The 21,101-nt window shown below is 38.9% G+C and overlaps 1 protein-coding gene across 1 annotated transcript in view; it reads left to right on the forward strand.

Annotated features, from left to right (window-relative positions):
* The window catches only part of LOC111146515 (ABI family member 3 binding protein), a 259,405-nt gene that overhangs the window by 64,895 nt on the left and 173,409 nt on the right, over window positions 1-21,101 (forward strand). The window lies entirely within an intron of this gene.

The raw sequence follows: 21,101 nt of genomic DNA on the forward strand, positions 1-21,101 counted from the left end.
CTCGGCGTGTGCTGCAGAAATAATCATCTTCGTTGCCGTTATAACTACAATCCCTGACCAGAGACCTTAAATTTCATAAGGAAAAGTAAGCTAAAATGCCTGGTTTACATCTCTGTAACATAGCCTGTTTATCTGGGTTACTTTTCCTCCCTGTTTTGTCTTTACATTCTTCTGGTGAAAAATGACCACCATAGCTTTCTGGGCATCTCTTCATGAGAAGGTACCTTTAAAAAAGAAAAGAAAATATATTACATTTTTTTAAATTTAAAAAGATTGAAAAAATTAAAAGCTTTTATAGGCATGATAGCATTTTACATTTCTTTGGAAATGGTTTTAATCCCATTAGCAATGTAATATGAGGATGTAAGCATCTTTAAGCCTTGTTCAGAAAAATTATTTGCAAAAAAATAATTTTTTTAAAAAAGGATAACATTTATCCTTTTCTAACTTTTTAAAAAAAATTTAACATCTTTTAATGTTAATGTTATCATTTAACATTTTTTTTTAAGGATTTTATTTATTTGACAGACAGAGATCACAAGTAGGCAGAGAGGCAGGCAGAGAGAGGAGGAAGCAGGCTCCCTACTGAGCAGAGATCCCTATGTGGGGCTCGATCCTAGGAGCCTGAGACCATGACCTGAGCCGAAAGCAGAGGCTTTAACCCACTGAGCTACCCAGGGGCCTCAACATTTAACATTTTTTAAAAAAGGATAACATTTTTTAAAAGGGGATCATCTATTATGAATGCCTTCAAAGGCTTTCTGAACGGTATCAGATGATACTTGTATGTTGCTCCATTGCTAGGATTATTGCTGTAGGGCCTTTCCATGAAGTTGCCGTGTTTAACCCTGTCACTTGAACTATTGTAGATCAGATCTGGCTTTCATGCGTATACGCAGGGAATGCTAAAGAGAAATATAGTTTGTCCTGCAGCCGTTTCGTCCTCATAGAGAAGCCTGTTGTACTCTAAAATTAGACAGGAGAGTGACATTATTACTTAAATATCTAGACTAGATTTTTACCTATGATCATTTTTTTAAAACAAACACATTACAGTTTGTTGCCAAAAAAAATTTTGAGAATTATGCATTTCTGACCAATGTTACAACACTAACCCTGACCATGTAAACGAAAGAATTTGAAATTTTGCAAGTACTCTCCGACCACGTTCACCCTTTACTACAAAAAGTGCTCGGAAGCTATAGCCCACATGCCAACAGAACTGAGTCCACAGCTCCTTTATTTATTGAGCAACAGAAGTAATATTTAGGATAGTTTCTCCCCTTGGTTCTTTCGATTGAGAATTTGCTCAGTTGTAAACTACCTTTCCATCAGAGGGGGAAGTGTTCAGTAAGGGGTAGAGAAGTCCGATTGCTAGTGAATAATATGCACAGAAAAGGAAAGAAAATTTCTGGTATAAATATACCAGCCTTTCAGCAGCTCAGTGATGAGGGATAATCAGACGGACCCAGTACACTTTTATTTACTTACGGTTGTTGTCCTTTAAGTTTTTTTTATTATGGAAAGTTCAGACATCCAAGGAGAGGAAATATTACAAGGGTCCTCATGTTTCCTCATGCAGCTTGAATACAGATCACTGTTCTGCTGATCCTGTTCCATGTTTTCTTCATACACACAGTTTTCTTATTACAGGATTTTAAAGCGTAACTGGATATTGCATGTTTAAGTCTGTGAACCCTTCAGTATGCTTCTCTAACAGATGAGAGATATTTTGAGTAATGCTGTGCCTTTATCACGTTATAATAATAATCCTACAATATCATTTGATACCTAACCCATATTTAAATTTCCCTGCTGATCTTAAAAATGCCTTCTTCTAGTTATTTCTTTTTTGGATCAGGATCCAAACAAGGTCTCCATGTTACCTTTTGTTGTTAACGTCTTTTAAGTCTCTTTTGTCCTATGACAATCCTCTCTCTCTTCTCTTCACAAATGTCACTGATTTGCTGGAGCACTTGGCTCATACATCCTGGTCCATGTTCTGCATTTAACTGGTTTCTTCCATTCTGTAATTTTTAACTGGCTCCTCTACATTCTGTATCACCCATGGAAAAAATATGTAGATTTGGAAGCTGTGTTAAATTTGGATTCAGCTTTTTGGGGGAAAAGATATTTTATAGACAGCAATGTGTATTTCCTAACAACTCACGAAAAGAGACACTTAAATCACTGGTGTCATACTCAGTGATGATAAGACTGTTCAGTGTATTTAGGTGGTCTCAGTTGGATCCCTCCATGATAAAATTCACCATCAAATTATCACTTAGTAGTTTTTGCATGTATTGCTGATTATTGTACAGATCCATTATTTTACACTGGGCTTCTAAAATGGTAATTTTTTATATTCTAGATATCTTATAGATACATTTTAGATATAATCTAATTCTATCATTCTGCCTTTTTTGGCTCAAATTCTACAATAAAGAGTTTATTTTTAAACAATTTTTCCTTACAGAATTTTAGGAAGGTTGGGATAAATTCTCATTGTAATAAATTGGTGTTCTGATGGTCTCTGGTAGAGACTTATAATATTGTTTTATGATCAATAAGAGTACATTGATTTTTATATATCTAATGAGGTTCAATCAATATATCATGTACCCAACCCTTATGTTTCTTCTCATTGTCTAGCCTGCATAGGGTTGGCTGTTTACCTTGGTTCACTACAAAACTATGGATTTCTTGAAGTCAGGGCTTATGTTATTCTTCGGTTATTCATAGCAGAAGACTTAAATTGAGTAGAGAGGCAGTAAATAATTGTGGCATTGAATTGAATGAACTCAAGTCTGTGTAGAATATTTTGGCTGGAGGAGGCCAGGAGAGAATGTCTCGTCTCAGCCTTTGTCATCAGGCAAGTATATATCTAAGCCATCCAGGGTAGATAAAATCCATCACTCTGTATCTTAAAGATCTCTAGGGACAAAGATTCCAAAACTTCTCCTGGAAGGCTATTCCAAGTAGCCTTTTAAAAACTCTTACCTAATCCTTTAGATAAATGTGATCTTTTTATAGTTTCCTTTCTCTTCTGGTATTCTAGTGGAAGAGAAAAAAAAAATTTCCCTCACCTCTTTCCTTTTCCATCTTTCTTTATGCCAAAGAATCTGTGTGCTTCTACTTTTATTACTTCAAAATGGACTTGCATTTCCAAGTTAAATGTTATTCTTTGGTTGCTTGAGTTTATTCTTTATAGTTTTTAAAATGACTGTTTGTATTAATTACTCCTAATTGATTAAGCAACTGTTAGTTTTTGATTGCTGCTATAACCATGAATTTGGTGGCTTAAACATCACAAATTTATTATCTTACAGCTCTGCTTGTCAGAGGCCCTACCTGGCTCTCTCTGGGCTAAAATCAAGGTGTGGGCAGGGCTGCATACTCTCTTGGAGGCTCTAAGGGAAAAATCTGTTTCCTTGCTGTTTGCAGCTTCTAGAGGCTGCCACATTCCCCTTCCACCTTCAAGCCAACAACAATGAGTCAAGTGTTTCTCATTCCACATCGCTCTGAATTCATCTTCTGCCTCCTTCTTCTCCTTTAAAAGATCCTTGTGACTGACTATATTAGGCTCAGCTGGATAATCCAGGATGCTCTCCCTATTTTAAGATGAGCTAATTAAAGACCTTGTTTATATCTGCAACCTTAATTCTCCTTTGTCATGGTGCCAAACATATTTCCAGGTTCTGGGAATTAGGATTTGGGCCATCTTTGAGGAACCATTATTCTGAGTTCCACAAACTGTTGCTTGAAATTTGTGTCTTGATTCTTTCTGCCGCCAGTTCACTGTATGATCATTCTCAATTCTGCTCATCTGTAAATTAGCAATAAAGTCTATTTTTCACAGATGTGCTGAGGGCGCACTAGTGAATTCATGATTATCAAGTGACGAGTTGAAATCCTTTGAGTACAAGCTGTTCTACAATAGCAAAGAATCATTAGTTTGTGAAAAAAAAAATCGCTTAAAGCCTCTCCTACTTTCTTCTGCAGTAAGATAGTAGCTGTTCAGTTGTACTGAACTAGACCCAGACAGATTAACTTATTTTCATTTTCCAAATAATATTGTCACACTATGACACATTTAACTTGTTTCATGTGTTTAAAAGATTCCACCATTGAAATGAGAAGGTGTTCGATTATTCGGAAATACTGATGTTAGCATTTAGTGACTGGCAGATTAAACTTCTCTTCCTGAATAATCACTTCTAAGTATTCCTGTAGTTATTTTAATATTGGTCTATCTACTGAAAAAGGCATTTTCAAAAGTTACATACTGATCTTACATATAAAACTGAAAAACAAAATATTCCATCTTGCTATTTTGGAAAATGGGATTCATAGAGAACTACTGCAAAAAAAATTTACTTCAGCAAAATCTTCTAAAATTTTAGTAGGTTAATTGGAGCAGTAGAAAAAGTACTATTATCTCAGGTGACTATGAATAACTATTAACAGCTCTGAGATTCTTGCAATAACGGGATAAAACATGATTCATATTTAGTAGACCTAGGTTCCTATATCCTTTTTTAAAACCCATGCCATGAATATTCTCATTTCTGGTTTACACATCCTGGCACTGCTTTGTCACTTTTAAGTTCAGCTGTTGGACATTTTGCAAATGTCCAATAAAGTAAAACATGAGAATTTTTTGACATTGAATCTTTATAGACTCACACTTTATGATGTTCACTTGACATCGAAAGCAACTTTAATCAGTATCACCTGGGCAGGAAAGCGTTCTATTCCATCAGTTATGTACTACAACTTAAGGAGTTATTTTTAGTATCCTTACTGCAAGAAAAGCTTGAATTGAAAGTAAATCATATAGTTATCACTCCCACAAATTCTGACTAAAGAATTAGTCTTCCAACCAGGTGTTAGGACTCAAAGGGATTTAAGAGGGCAAATTTCTTGTGCTGTTCTCACAACTGCTAACTCTGACACTCGCTGCTCTAATAGGGCGAGCTCCTCGCCCGCAGCCACGGGCTTCTCAGCCACTCTCCCAAGTCACCATCTTGCTGCTGGTTCCTTAGAGTGATTTTTGGGGCAGCTAGGAGGAGGACACAGTACTAACTAACTGCTCTGTAGATGGTCTATGCTGGAAGGAGCCTGGCCCAGAACGCTAACGTGTGCATTCTAGGAAAGATCCACCTCTACCCAGAGACACAGCATGATGTGGGGAAGGAGTATTATGAGCTTTCAAGCCCGACAGACCTGGGTTCAAATTCCATACAATTAATGGCAGTTTTGGGTAAGTCATGTAACTTCTCTCAGTTCCATTTTTTTCATATAAAATACAGAATAATCTTTCAGGAGTGTTGTAAAGATGATGAATAAATTTTATAAGGCAGATAATATAAACCCTGGTACAGAGTAATAGGTTTTATAAATTTTGTCAGTTGCTTTTATAACATGCTGAGTGGTCTTAGATAATTTATCTAACCTTTCTGAGCTTTGTCTCAATTGCTAATAACAAAAATGGGCTCAATTACCACTAAAGTTCTGGTCTGCTCTAAGATTGAGTGCTAGATTGAAAACCTTGGTCAAAGTGCTGGTCTTGTGGTTTTGTTTTCTGTTTTGTTTTATTTTGCGGGGGGTGGACAATTAAGAAAATTGTAGAATTTATATGTTGTTTTAGCAAACCTGTCAGGAACAAAAAAGAAGTAATCAAACACATCTCTTTATTGTACCTAATGTTTCCTTAGAAGGGACAACTCCCAACATAGATCAAGAAACTGAAGAAGCAGCAAAATTTTAAGACTAGACACAGTACCCTCCTGTACACACTTCTGTCCTGTAGTCATGATCATCTTTTAAACATTAAGGGGAGTTTCCTGTTTTGCGTCTTTTGCGGAATCGTCTTCACTTGACCCTTAGAATTCCATAACTGTGGCCTCCAAAAGAGAATGAGATGAATCCTGAAAAGATACAGCTGAAAGGATTTGTCGTCACTAAATTTCACTTTTCCACTGTCTTAATCTAGTGGAGCAATTTTTAGCAAAAGCATGGTAAGAATTTTGACCTATTCTATTAAATATAGATAAAAATAAAAGCACGACACTGTTTCAGTTCTAAACTGATGGTAATTTTATCTCAGCAAGTTTAGGTCACAATTTAATTATCACAGTTTCTTGTTCTGAAATTTCTCACTGTCTTTTATTTCATGGGGAAAATCAATTCTAAAAATTTGAATAAAGTTATTTATAATGATATAGAACAATATACAGTATATGTCTAGAATACAGTTTATATTCTTGTAGATTACAAATATCCCCTACAAGATTGTTTTTTAATTTAGATGTAATGACATTAGTTTCAGGGATGAAACTAATGATTTGGTATTGTATATACTGAGAAATTATCACAAGAGGTCTAGTTACCATCTCTCACCATACATAGTTACAAAAGTGTTTTTTCTTATGAGAATTTTTAAGATCTCAACAACTTTCAAATATGCAGTACATTATTATTAACTATAGTCACCATGCTGTACATTGTATCCCCATGACTTGTTTATTTCATAACTGGAAGTTCCTTTTGACCCTTTTCACTCACTTGGTCTCCCTTCGTTCCCCCAGCCACCACCAATCTGTCCTCTTTATCTATGAGGTTGGTTTTGGTTTTGTTTTAGATCCATCTAAACATGTAAATGTAATCATATGGTATTTGTTTTTCTGTGTGTCTTACTTCACATAATGCCTTCAAGGTCCACCCACGTTGTTGGAAACAGCAAAATTTCATTATTTTTTATGGCTGAATATCTTATGAAAGAGAGTGTGTGTGTCCATCCACTGTTGGACACTTCGATTGTTGCCATGTTTTAGCTGTTGTAAGGAATGCTGCAGTGAGAATGGGGATGCATAGATTTTTTTGAGTTAGTCTTTTCATTTTCTTCAGATGAATACCCAGAAGTGGAATTGCTGGATCATAGGGTAGTTTCATTTTTAATGTTTTGAAGAACCTGCGTCCTATTTTTCCACAGTGACTGCACCAATTTACATTCCCATCAACGGTGCACTAGGGTTCCTTTTTCTCCACAACCTCACCAACACTTGTTATTTCTTGCCTTTCTGATGCTAGCCATTCTGACTGGTGTGAGGTGATACCTCATTGTAGTTTGTATTTGCATTTCTCTGATGATTAGAGATGTTGAGCGTCTATTCATGTGTCTGTTGGTCTTCTGTTTATCTTTTTTTGGAAAAATACCCATTCAAGTCCTCTGCCCATTTTTAATTGGGTTGTTGGTTTTTGCTGTTGCATTATGAGTTATTTATATGTTTTGGTTACGAACCCCTTATCAGATGCATGACTTACAAATATTTCCTCCCAATTTAGTAGGTTGCCCTTTCATTTTGTTGATGGTTTCCTTTGTTTTTAGGTTGAGGTAGTCCATTTGGTTTTTTTTTTACTTTTGTTATCTTTGTTTTTGGCATCAAATCCAAAAATTCATTGCCAAGACAAAGATCAGAGAGCTTATTGCCTATAATTACTTCTAGGAGTTTTATAGTTTCAGGGCTTATGTCCAAGTCTTTAATCCACTTAAGTTAATTTTTGTGAGACAGTAGTCAAGTTTCATTCTTTTTGCATGTGGTTGTCCAGTTTTCCCAACACCACTTATTGAAAAGACTATCTCTTCCTCATTGTGTATTCTTGACTCCTTTATCATAAGTTAACATGTATGGGTGGGTTTATTTTTGGGCTGTGATTTTGTTCCACTGATTTATATGTCTGTGTGTTTATGCCAATATCATACTGTTTGCTTACTGTAGCTTTGTAATGTAGTTTCAAATAATGATGCATGATACCTCTAGCTTTGTTCTTCTTTCTCAGGATTGGTTTAGTTATTTGGGGTCTTCTGTGGTTCCACACAGATTTTACAATTGTTCTACCCCTCTTGACATTCTACCCTTAGTTTTTAGTTTTGTGTAGAAAACAAGAGGAAATGCACATTTTTTTTTTCTTTCAGCATTGCAAACTTTAGAATTTCAATGATTTTTTTTTTTTTTTTGTAGTTTCTCCTAAAAAAGTCTAACCCTGGGGCACCTGGGTGGCTCAGTGGGTTAAGCCTCTGCCTTCAGCTCAGGTCATGATCTCGGGATCCTGGGATCGAGCCCCACATCGGGCTCTCTGCTCAGCAGGGAGCCTGCTTCCTCCTCTCTCTCTGCCTGCCTCTCTGCCTACTTGTGATCTCTCTCTCTCTGTCAAAACAAACAAACAAAAAAAAAAAAAAAGTCTAACCCTGCTGTACTCATTGTTATGGAAGTGGGATGAAATATAAGGTAATGGAGATTGCCATTTATTACACTGAAGAGCAAATATATCCTCTTAATGACAAAAAGGATTGAACTTTTATTAGAAGTGTCACAAGGAAGGTGGTGGTAGATTCACTGAAGAAAAATAGCTGGAAGTTGAAGTTGAAAATAACTGAAGAATTATAGAGGGAATTAATTAAGTTGACGAACCATGAAAGAGGAGCAGGATAAACGAATAGCAGGAAAAGATGAAGTGCCAGCCATAGCAACCAGTTCAGTCTCTCTCTCCCTTGGCAGAATACTTGAGGATTAATGATCTTCAGCAAGAGGGTGTGAGGGGGGACCGCAAGATAGCAGCCAGCAATGAATACAGGACAGTCCCCAAATGCACAGTGGGGATGCTGATTATGCTGGGATAGTGAGTCTTCTTAGTTCACTTGTACACACAAAGAAATGGATCTCTAAGAGTTTTAAGTTAACTTTCTAAAGTTCATTATGCAGCTAGTAAGTGGCAGGTCCAAGGTTTGAACCCAAGAAGTCTGGTTCTAGAAACTGAGCTCTGAAACACTCTGCTGCCTCTGAAACTTTGGGAACTTTATCTGCTCTTCTACAATAGACAGTCCATAAGCCCCTGATATGTTGTTTCTATAATGTCTTTCAAACAAATAAATAGGGAAAAAAGACCATATGTTCTGGAAGGAGCCATCGGCTATCTAAGGAATTAAGTTAAATAAGTTAAATGAGCTAAAATAGTAAAGCACCTACTGTGTCCTTAAAACTTGTTCTACCCAACCCATTCCATCACCATCACCATCTCTGTTAGTTATGAGCTCCCCATCTGTTAAGCCCCACTTCCTCTGCTCTCCACGTGACCATTTCTGGCCAAGGCAGTCAATATTTATGTCCCTCTCTATGTATATCCTAGAGGCTGAGTATTTTCTTTTACCATCATTCTTAATAAATGGCTATTTGTTTTACCTTTATGGGTCTTGTGTGCTCCTACATTCCATCAAGATAGAAAAACCCTAGGAGCCAAGGACACCCATTTTTACCTCTAGTGTTGTCACAATGAAAAAGAATGAATGGCAGAGAGGCAAAGGAGAAACCCAGGAAGTCTAAAACAGTGGTAGGTCACATTTAAGATGGTTTTTCCTCTTTTGTTTAGAACTGTCTTCAGAATGTCATCTTAATTCCTGCTTTATTCTTTCTCTAGAAATCATTTTCCCACTTGGGAAGTATTTGGCCTTGAATCTTCAAGATTAATCCAAAATTTTCATTAAAAAAATAGAAATCTCACAATCACTTGATTTTCTTCTGAGGTGCAAAATTTAGCAGAGCTTAAGTAAGCTTCAAAAGAGATTTTTAAAGAAATTGGCCTAGTGGGTATCAATTTCTTAATAAATATTATGCCATTATTTAAACAATTCGCCATGAGTTGACACCAGAAAGGCCTGGTTTCATAATAGATGACCATTTCACTGTGTTTTGACACAGATAAGATCTTTTCAAAGTTCTTTTTTTTTTTTATTGGATTCAACTATAATGTTTTCATGGTCTTCCTGACCCCACCAAATAATAAACTGTCTCCAAGTTTATCTTTTCTTGGAAATAATAGAAGTTTATAATATTTCAATATAAAGCATGACAATCTTTTTTCATATATATTTCACAACTCACTGAGACAAATCTACCTTTAAAAAAAAAAATCACTCCTAATTCTATCTAAAAGGGTTCCCCAACATAGCTTATGGCCCTTTGTTCATAGACCAAAACAAAATTAACCCTATTCCAGATTTGTTGCAAGAGGCTTGCTGTTAAGATACCTTAAATGGAAAGACAGCTGCTAGTAGACGGATAAATTGGAGGGTTTTGTGGGAAAAGATATACAAGATAACATGTAGACTGCAAAATTTCTTTTACTTTTAGGAATCCATCTCACAGTTAAGGAAGACAATCAAATCCCAGTCTCCTAATGGCCCACTTATTTCCTTACACCTTTCCTTTCCCTGGGCATTTAATGCCTGGCACTTAAGGATCATACTTCAAGTGTTATGTCATAAAGGCCAAACGTTTGGTTATATTCTGTCTTGGATTGTACCCTGTTTTTGTTTGTTTTGTTCTGTGTTCATTTGCGTCCTGTCTGCCCAGCTACATAGTGAATTCCTTGGGGCTGGAGCTGAGTCTTACCTTCCCCCATGTACTCTACAATCAGGGTCAACAGATGTCTGACTTGACTACAGAGCTTGATTGGAGGTTTGCTGGAGAGTCTTCAAGTCAACAAAATAAAACATCTCTGTTTGTCCAGAGTGGTAATCTGTGGGAGAAAAACCAAAAATAAAGTAACCAACTGGGTTAATGCATTGGCTTCACCCTATTTCTCAGGCACAGTTACAGCTTACACCTGATGTTCTGACACAATTAATACTCCTCCCCTTTCTCTCAAGTGTCCCAGTTTAGTTAAAAATTATATGCTTAATATACACTTGAGAGAAAGCCTTCGATTCTTAACATGGACCCCAAGTCTTTCACCATCTGATTCCAAGCTGGTAGCCTCATCTTTTCTCCTGCAACTGGGGACACTCCTCAATGAGAAAAGAGGAACAAAATCAAAAAGAGGTTTGCTACAGGTTTGGCTCTGATGAATTCCATTCAGAAGCCCGGCGTGCAGAGGTTGCTCACCAAATGCTGGCATAAACGTTCTTGCCAGCCTGTTTACCCATGATTTAATGTTGTGGGGCACCTATAATGTTGCCAGGCAAAGGGCTTCACAGAGGTTACATCCTCACAGCTACCCTAGGGACCACGAGTTATAACCCTCATCTTCCCAATGAAGACAACAAATCCCAGAGAAGTTGAGAAATCTAAGTGTCAGGCAGGCTCCAGAGGCTGTGCCTTGATTTGACCACTGTGCCATCATATTTTCCCCATGGCACTGGAATACTGTGTCCTTTGAATCCAATGTAAATTCTCCTCTTGTGAGGATTATTCTTGACCCCACCCCCCTACATGGTCGTGTGGACTACAGCATTTAAAAAGAAAGAAAAATCCCTGCTGGTTGGAGGGCTGACTTTTTACCTGATAGCTCATGTGACCTAGCTTTTATTATTTGAGAGAAAACTATCCAAATGAAGTCCTGATTTTTTTTATAGTACTTCCTGTAGAGATAATAACGGAGTGATAAACTCACTGGAAAATGTGTGAACGCGTTACAGGCTCCCCTTCAAAAGCAAGCCCTTGCCAAACCTTAGACCAGTTGACAGACAACACCCTACACTAAATTTCTCTGTGGGGTGCACATACAAAACACAGGCAAGGAAAAAAACCACAGGCAATAAAGTCAACAATTTTAATGTCTTAACACGTCTGCTAAACTAGAAAATGATGTGGACTGGCTGTAGGGGCAAGTGGGTAAGAGAAATCGTTTATTAAATATTTGTTTCCAGTGTCCGGGAGAGAATTTGTCAGCGCTGGAGAGTAAGGCCGGGTTATCTTGGGACAGTGGCTGGATGCGATGCTCCAGACTGTCTGCCAGGACTGCAGGAAATTAAGAGCGACCTGGTACATCACAGCTGTGGTCAGTATGTGGGGATTGGGGATGGAAGGGTCAGGTTAAGGCTGACTTCGTGGGCCTGTGACCCATGCACTCAGAAGGGCCCTGCTTTCGAAGTTGAATGCTTTGCTGTTGCTGCTGCTTTCTCAGTGAGGTCAGATGAGACCGGGGCATACGTACTCGGGGCTAAGTGCCTGGGCTCCTGTGTGCTGATCTCCCAGCCCCTACTCTGGTTTGTTCCGAAGCCTGGTCCCCTCCTGCTCCCGCTGCTAGACCTCCCCACCCAAACTCGGTGATTGCTGCTGTCCTTTGCCTTCAGGAGGGACTGGGGGGGGGGGCTGAATGCAGGGAGGTTTTGGTGTGCACAGCCCCTTGGTGATGTCCAGCAGGACCTGGCTGCAGCAGTCCTCACACAAGCTTGCACTACCTCATGCATTCCTGGGGTTCCTCGGCAGGTGCAAACCCCCCTCCTACCCCTGTTCAGATACACAGGCTGTTTCATTTCACAGACTGCAATCCTGTGGAGTCCATGGGTTGGAATGGCAGACCCGTGGGAAGGGAAGATTGACTTTTCAGCTTGGGGGGTGAGGTCCGAAGTACTGGGCCTCGATCCTGCTGCTGACACGGATGGGAGAGGGTTCCAAGCAGTCAGGGGGGACAGGGGAGAGTCTGCTTTCGCCCACAGGTGCAACATTAAATAGCCCATACATACCGTGCCAAGTCGAAACAGACTGTGGAAGAAGGAAAATGTTTTTTACTTGGCCCTTGATGTCACTCTACCCCCGCTTATGAAAATAGGGGTTTCGTCTTTTGATGATGATTATTATTTGCATTGATTAGGCCTGCAGAAAATGTTGCTGGTGCTGGCTGACATGTGTTTTCTACACATGGTCTCCCAGATTCTCACTGAAATTAAAACTCTCAGAAAATGCTTCCAGCAATGTCTCCTCCATGGAATGTGCCTTTGAAATGTTATTCTGGAAAAGGGATGCATTTTTCCTGCAAGACAGTTCTGAGTAAGCTGTGAGGAGTGCAGGACTGTAGCAGAGCCTCTGGGAATACACATTATTGTGTTTAGCAAAAGCCCTCGTTCCCCCTCCAACCCCTTCCACCACCCCTTCCTTGCCCACATCCTGTCTTCCAACCCCAGCTACATTCTCCTTTCCCACCATGCTCAATGCACTACTCACTTGGGGGGTGGGGGTGAGGAGGCTGCTTTTCCTCACTGCCGTCAATTTCAAACAAGTCTGAACAATACCATCTACAGTAAACACCCCAATGGAAGCTGTCAGCTCTCTTCAGAACAAATTTTTGACAGAACATTCTAGAATCCCACCAGTGGAGGCTCTTCTTGTTCATTTTTGCATTAACTATACTGTAGTATCGTTCAGCCCTTACCATTCTCCCCATGCCAGGGGGGTCGAGGGGTGGGCAGGACCTGGAGCCTCCTCTCAAAGGCTGAGAGTGCCACACCTCTGAGCCCCCCCAGGGGCCATAGCAGAAGGTCCTGTCAAAGTGGGGATTGGTCCAGTATTCAACTGATTTTGTAAAGGATGTAATTACTGAACGATGTAGGTTGTGCTTTAAAATTTGCTTTAAACTTTTCTGGTGGAAGAGGGATAATTCTTACATACAAACCACATATTAATTTTAAGCAAAACTTCAAAGAAAATATTTCTATAGGTAGGCTTATCAAAGAGTAATTCAGCAATTACAGCTCACTAGCTTAAAAAAAAAAAAAAAAGATGATTTGCTTTTGCTATATCCCAAACCTCCAATTATTTTTCCCTTTCTTCTTGAAAAGCCTCAGTTCCTCCATCTTTACTTTCGCCCCTGGCAATAAAGGCGTGGAGGAACAGATTCATTATTTCAGAAAACATTTGTTGTGTAATTACTGTCTCTAGGTTTAAAAGTACAGAAATGAATAAAACATGAACTGAGTCTGGGCCAGAATCAATGTCAGGCTCAGCCTACCACATCATCCACAGGGACTTAGAAACACTCTGAAAGTCAGAGGATTTTTATTAATTTGTGATGATTCATAATTCTATAGACTTTCATTTTTATGTGCAACTAAGGGCAAAGTGCTAGTAATCTAAGTGAATTGTTAAAAGTTAGTAAACTTTTCTATTCATAAATAAGTAAATTCCATGCACTCCTGACATGACTTATAACTACTGTCTTCTGTTTGGACTTCTGGGTGTCATGAAGCTTTGCAAAACCACAAGTTTGCATGTACCTAAGCAGACATTGCTCTTGCCTCAATTTTCTAGAAAAATGTCCCATCAGTGTTTTTCTGAAAGGGGCATGGAACTTTTTGAAAGGATATCAGTGGTATTCCTGAGTTGTTAAGTCTATCAGCTGCTGCTGTTCTAGTTTTTTAATATGCCATTACTCTAGAGTCCCTTGATGACAGTATTTTGTGGTGAGTTCTTTTGTTGATACTACCCCCACAAGGGATGCATCAACCGTACGTGAGCTTCTCCTTTTCCAGTAACGTGGCTTCAGAATAGGTGTGGACTGCAGTTCAAATATAAATCCTTTATACCTCATTGCCGAAATGGACTTGATGGAGTGGTATCCATGGGTGGTTATTATTATTATTATTTTATCACTAGAAGATGAGAATGGGTGGAACAGGTAGGGAGTAAGGTTGGTTACCCCACTGAAATCTTGAAGGAACAATGAGTGGCCTTTCAAGAAATGAGTAGACAAGTAGCTTTTACTGTCTTCATACATTCCAATTCCCCACCATGTTACGCCTTTCTCTTTCTCAGTGAGGCTCCTCTTCATGGACCAGAGGGTGAGCGGGACAGTGTCTGCAGGTTTAGGCAAAGGCAGTGAGGTAGGACTGCAGAGTGGAGGGCCCTGGCTGGAGCTCTGTTTGCTTATCCCTTCCACGGCCACACTCTGGAGAGTCCTTTATTTATTTATTTTTCTTCAGAACTGACTGGTGGGTAAATGGAACTCTCTGCCTGGGCTTCCAACACAAGGAGGATTTTCAAGGGGATTTTTCAAACAGACATGACTCAGTGTTAGTGTTGATGATATAAGGCATAGGGGCTGCCTGCCAAATGCTGAAAGCTAAAGGGTGTACTTAATTTGGAGTGTGCCCATTCGGGGCAGATTACAGCCAAGTGTGGCATGTGGACACTTGCAAATGCCACGGAGGATTGATAATATTTATGCATGGTTACTTCCCTGGCCATAGTTTTCTTCTGTTTTAGGTTTTGTCAGTGATTTTATTCTTAATCTATTAGTAGTCTTATGAGGTGCCACACTGGTATCTCTTAAAAATAGTTACCTTACTTTATCGAACTTTATCAACTTTAGCTGTAAATCACACCACTCTTTCATATAAAAGTAAAAAACAATAAAGCTCTTGATTAATGCATCCCTTCAGGCGTTTAGTTTGTATTTATTAAAACAACTTCCTTGGTCTTATTGACACATACTGATACATAATATAATATTATCTATTTTTTGTAAAGAGATATGATTTTATTTTTTTAATTAAGTCTTTGCCTTAGCTTTAGATTTACAGAAAAGTTGCTCATATAGTATAGACAATTCCTACATACTTTACATTTAAATTCTTTTCTTGACATGTTAATATTGTGCATTCGTCACAACTAATGAACCAATATTGATGTGTTATTAACTGAGGTCTGTACTTTGATTTCCTTAGTTTTTACTTAAGATCCTTTTTCTCATCCTGATTTCATGCAGGATACCGTGTTACATTTTGTCATGTCTCCTTTGACTCTGGTGGACAGTGTCTGTTTTCTTGACTTTATTTTTGGTGAAAGGTTCTGGTTAGAATTTTTGTAGAATGTCCTTCATTTTAGTTTTATCTGATGTTTTTCTCATGGCTAGACTAGGGCTGGGACCTTAAGCAAGGAAAATATTACTTTAAAAAATTTTAAAGTAAAATAAACAACAAAAAAGTTCAGTAACTGTTAAATATTCTTGACCTTGAGAGTCTGAACCTTCTGTTTCACCTTTTGATTCTGATTTTCAATAGCCTTGTTTTCCCACACCACACCACTCACTAGGCCAGCAAGAATGCTAGTGATGCAGCAGCTTTGAAACCCTTCTCTACTGAGTTTTCTTCCAAATCACTGACCTTCTTCTTGAAACTGTCAGTTTCTTGACCTTCCTAGGAAAGGTCTTGGTAAGGACAACAAAGTCACAATTGCCCCTGAACGATGTAAGATACCACCAATCATAGAATGCATTTGAGAAATGTTAAAAGCTAGGGGACAGTATGTCTTAGAGCCGTTGAAATAGGGTGCTCTGAATTTTTAATATGCCATTTCTTATAAAACAGCTTTATTTATAATACTGTTAAGTTATCATTTGGGACTCAGATAATACTATGTTGCTTTTATATCTCCAAATCAAATTAAAACTCCTAAACTCTCACCTGCTAGATTAGAAGGAAATCGGATTTCTTCCCTTTGGATTCTATTCTTTCCTCCTTCCCTCTCCCCACACCAGTCTTGCAAACCCTGAAGAGCTGGTGGAGTTCATTTGGAAGTCCGTCCAACTTCTGCACATCATGAAAGAGCCCGGGGCTCCATTCTCCCCCTGCCTGCCCAGGATCCTGGGTTTCTGTTCTTCCACCCTCTGATCAGGTGCCTAGTGGCCAAAATCGCAGTGACGGCCAGAACAGCTGTTCAGAGGGAGCCCCTTGTATGAACAGGGCTCTAGCTCAGTGCCCAGTGTTCTCCTTGCTGGGTTTCTGCTGCCCACTTTCTACATCTCAGAAGCCTTTCTATAGCCCCAGTTACCTCCAGAGAGCAAGAGATTTCAGCCTCTTCCACTGGGACCCAGAGGCAGCCGTCTCTTCCCCTCTCTGGAGGTGAACCAAAGATCAAGCATCACTGTTCTTTTCAGATCTCCAAATCACAGGAGGGATAATTCTACCTATTCAATGGATTTTTTTTTTTTTTTACATCAAAAATCTAGTTACTGACAAACGTGTTCATGGACAGTCTTTAAAAAGACTCAGGGTCAACTCAAAATTCAATCTCATCTTAAATCCCTTCCCTGAACCCTTAAAGGATATCTGAGATGACGTTCACCTTCTCTGACCCAGACCTTTATGCACCATTGTGTTAACTGTTCACTGCCTGGGTCCTCTCCTACCAGAGGAAAGCCTGCACATTGCCCTGTATGTATTTAGTAGAGGATATGTGCTTTGCTTTATGTCATTGAAATAGAATGAGACATGAGCAGGGGCACTTTATTAACATGAATCCACTCAAAGTAACTTGCAAATGACGACTTTTGTGATCCTGAGAACAAGTGAAAATAAGCTTGAATAATAAACCGTACTCAGTAAAGCAAGGAGGTACCTCAAAGAGGGAAATGGACATAGAAATTTATATCTGGGTTTTTGTGAGCAAATTTGTTCCAACTTGCAATTCTGGTAAGCTGGTCTCGTGTGTAAATATTCCAATAACGCTTCGAACCCACCATCTTATCTTAGTCCCCCAAAGAACATGTGATATAGTTGGTTATATTACTTGTGTTTGTTTCCCTAATAATCTGTGGGCTCAGGTACTCAACAGAAAAGCTGAAGCAGGTTATAAAATAGAATCCTAGGGTAACATTTTTAAAAATAAAGCAATAAAAGGGAAATAAAAATGAGAGTTGAGTGTTCTGAAAAAGCCAGCAAGAGCTTCTCAACAGGAACTTATGTGTAGGGTGCTCTACATTACAGAAAGTTGGGTCAGATGTCTCAAGATCTATTTTATCATGTTAACGCAAGTGTCCATTGACTCCTTATTTATCACATAATAATGTTGCGAAATGACTTTTAGTACCTGTTGAAATAGGCTTATTGTTTTTTCTTTGTATGATACATTTCTGGAATAAACCTACACTTGGTCATAATATATTATTGTATTATGTGCTGCCAGATTCTGCATACCAGTAAACTTTCTAGGATTTTTTGGATTGATGTGAGTATTATGAAGGAGAAATTTATTTAGTGGCATTTGTTAAAGATGGCTGGGAAGACTTTGTTTAAAGGTAGGGACTATTGCAGTAGGCATAGGGACCACAACAATGGGATCTTGCAGTGTGGGAGAGAAATCGAGCTTAACTCTGAATACAACAAGGAAAAGTGGGAATTTATAGCCAAGAAGCAGGTGGGAATACGTGGATGGAAAATGACTAAGAAGAAACATGAGGATAAGGGGTGGGGGAATCTGGCTAAACTAACCTGGCAAGATTCTTGCCGAAGGCAGGCCATGGTGATCGGGGATGGTGGAGGTTAAGGATCCTCACTTGTGATCAGGTATGTGATCAGGTGTGGAAGATAGGGGTTTCTGGCTAAACCATTTTACTAAAACGCTTGATAAAGTTGGACCACAGAGAGATGAACACAAAAGAAGCCTGAAAGAGCTCATAAGAGCTGCTTAGTCCGGTCAGGACAGAGGATCTTTGTCTATATGGTGTTTAATTTTATTTTTGTGAAATTTTTGCATTTTGGACCCTGTGATAATTGCTTTAAAAAAAAAAAGGCTTTGAACATTTTCCTTCCTTTTTATAAGTCCCCAGGGCCTCTGAAGACACAAATTTCTGCTTTCAAGGAATCCCCATCTTCATTGTCATGATAATAACTATCATTAACTAAGCTCTTTCTATGTGTTAGGCACCGTTACAGGTTAATCATCACTAAGACCCTTGTGCAGCTAGGTACTGTGATTTTTTCCCCCCATTTTGCAGGTGAGGAAACAGATGTGCATACGTTAAGCACTCACCTTATATAAGCAACTAGCAAGCAAGATGTAATTCCAGGCTTTAGAGTATATGCTTTTGTGTCGAGAAATTTAGTTTGATATGAAACCAAATTGTTAAAAAGATGGCAGGGGTAAATTATTATTTTTGTTCAAGACCCTTACATGATTTCCTGTAGGATCATCCTGGCTTATTAAATTTTATTTTGTGGAAATTTGCATTGCAGAAATGAAGCTCGCTATGACTTCATTCTAGAGCAGTGTGGCTTGCAAGGTGGAGGTCTTCTAATAAAAATGTGAGAATTGGGATTTATCAAACAGCGATTATGGAAGAATTATTTGCATTACCAAAAACTCTAGCACTTTATAAAGGATTTCAGTAGTAGATTTCCTTAAACAGTAAGCTGTTGCAATCCTTCACCTCAGGGCATTTGAAATATTAAGAGAATTAGATGTAATCAGTCTGCAACACAGTATAGGCTTAACTGTATTCTACACAAATTTGCTGAAATGGACATTTTAATTATATACATTTTCTGAATGAAGAACTAGTGGGTTTTGGCACATATGAATAGAATGTCTGACAAAGCTACAGTGTATGTATTTCCAGGCTACTACAGATCTGCAGAGTTTCGAGTACAGAACTGAAATAGAAATTTTGGTTTTTAGTTGTTTTATTTTTCCATGTTTGTGTTCCAAATCGAGCGCAAAGACTGCTGAAATACATGAATGTTGGGAGTTTCTAATGAGTAGTGAATGGCCTCCTATCTGCCCCCGTTCCCGACATCTGTTCTAATTTGTATCTGGCTGTCACAGCCTAGGCTTTATGCAAAATGACTGATCATAACAAAAATTACTTTTAAATTGCTCTTATAACCATATATCTTGGATCATGGCACTATCTCTGGCTTCCACGCATGCTATTTTTCTAGTATTTCAGGCCTTTTTTTTAAGCTGCTGAGGCAGAATTGAATTAATATGCATCAAGGAAGGAAGTGAAAAGCTAAGAGACCCTGCCACAGTGAGGGTAACTTAAGAAAAACAGAGATTTAGTTTTGGTTTCTAGAAGTAAATTCAAGACAGCATATGATTTGCACAGTCAAGTTAAAAATAAATGCAAGGCCCTTGTTTCAAAAAGCGGGAGAAAATTATCATTAAAGATCCTAAAATATTTCCTTCCACAGGTTCTCAGCTTGTGATGGTGTTATTTTATTTGCTATCCAATGGCATTAAGTAAATTAAAATTTTAAATTATTAACCTAAATTTTGCCATTTATCTTTACATCGTGCAAGGCCAGTTTTAAAGGCCAATATGGGCCTTCAACACCTAAGCAGAATCACAGATCACAAAATTTGTAATTTGTCATTGATACGTTCACATGTATCTCCTTTTTACCCAAAGAATGGAAATGCAAAATACTAACTCTCTGTCCTTCACTTCTTGACATGTGGACATTCTATAACTCTGCCTTTGGCTTACTTATGAGTGAGGAAGAAGGGAAAGGCACGGGAACTGGGGGTTGGTCCAGCTTCCCTTTTTCTTCAAGATAGTCCTTTTCGGCATAAGTGGTTGGCAAATACGGAGAACTAACAGGAGCAATAGGGGATGCTATAGTATTGCTTGGTCGTTTGGGTTACAATGCCATTGCCTTCTGCATGGAAGTGACTTTTGGTTTGCTTGAACAGTGAGTGTGTCCTCACAGGTCCCCTCTATGCCCTCTTCCTCAGCCAGAGATGCAGTATGCTTGCTCTGTTTGACCTTGGAGTCTTGCTGAACCCCCATGTGTCCTGGGTCCCTGGGAATGCTATGCTGAGAAGGCATCTCAACCACTATGGGTGGGAAAGAAACTGCAGCCTATCTATTGTTCTGGCTCCTCTGCTCCCACACAGGCTTTATTGGCCCTTCATTGCCCTTACCAAACTCAGCTGCAAAGATAAAACTATTAAGAATTTCAGCACGCTGACAGCAGGGCATTAAACCAAGCATGGGACGCTTCTGAACATGGGGCCCTGTGTGACAGGGCATGTTCCCTGCCCATGAAGCTGACCCTGCCTTGGTGACCTCCTCCACAAATGTGCCATAGTAGTGTGTATCAAGTAGGATTGCCATGAGGAGTAATTAGTCACAAATGTAAAGTGTTTTTCGTAAGTGCCCTACACGAAGAAAGTACTGACTGTGTGGTGCATTCTTAATACTTATATTACTTTAGATCCCAAATACAATCAGGGAATGTATTATATTCGTACTAGGGACCTTTGATTTAGGTTCAATCTTCCTTGTCTAAGCTCCACTAAGCAAGCTATGCCTTCAAACACGAGACTCTGAAACATAATGAACATTCCTTTAACCATGTTGTGCTCATGAGGCAATCATCAGAAAGGAGAAAAAGCTCTGAGGTCGGTTCGAGAGGTTACCTGGTTTCCTTTATGCGGTATAGTTACTGTAGCAGGTTATAGCAAATAAGGCTGTATGGGGTGTCCAGTAAAAGACAAAGTCTCAAGTCATTGAAAGGGCCCAAATTGCCAGGTTGTCTCCAG

Source organism: Enhydra lutris, unplaced genomic scaffold (assembly GCF_002288905.1).
Source record: "Enhydra lutris kenyoni isolate GAN:26980312 unplaced genomic scaffold, ASM228890v2 scaffoldscaffold2, whole genome shotgun sequence".
NCBI lineage: Eukaryota > Metazoa > Chordata > Mammalia > Carnivora > Mustelidae > Enhydra > Enhydra lutris.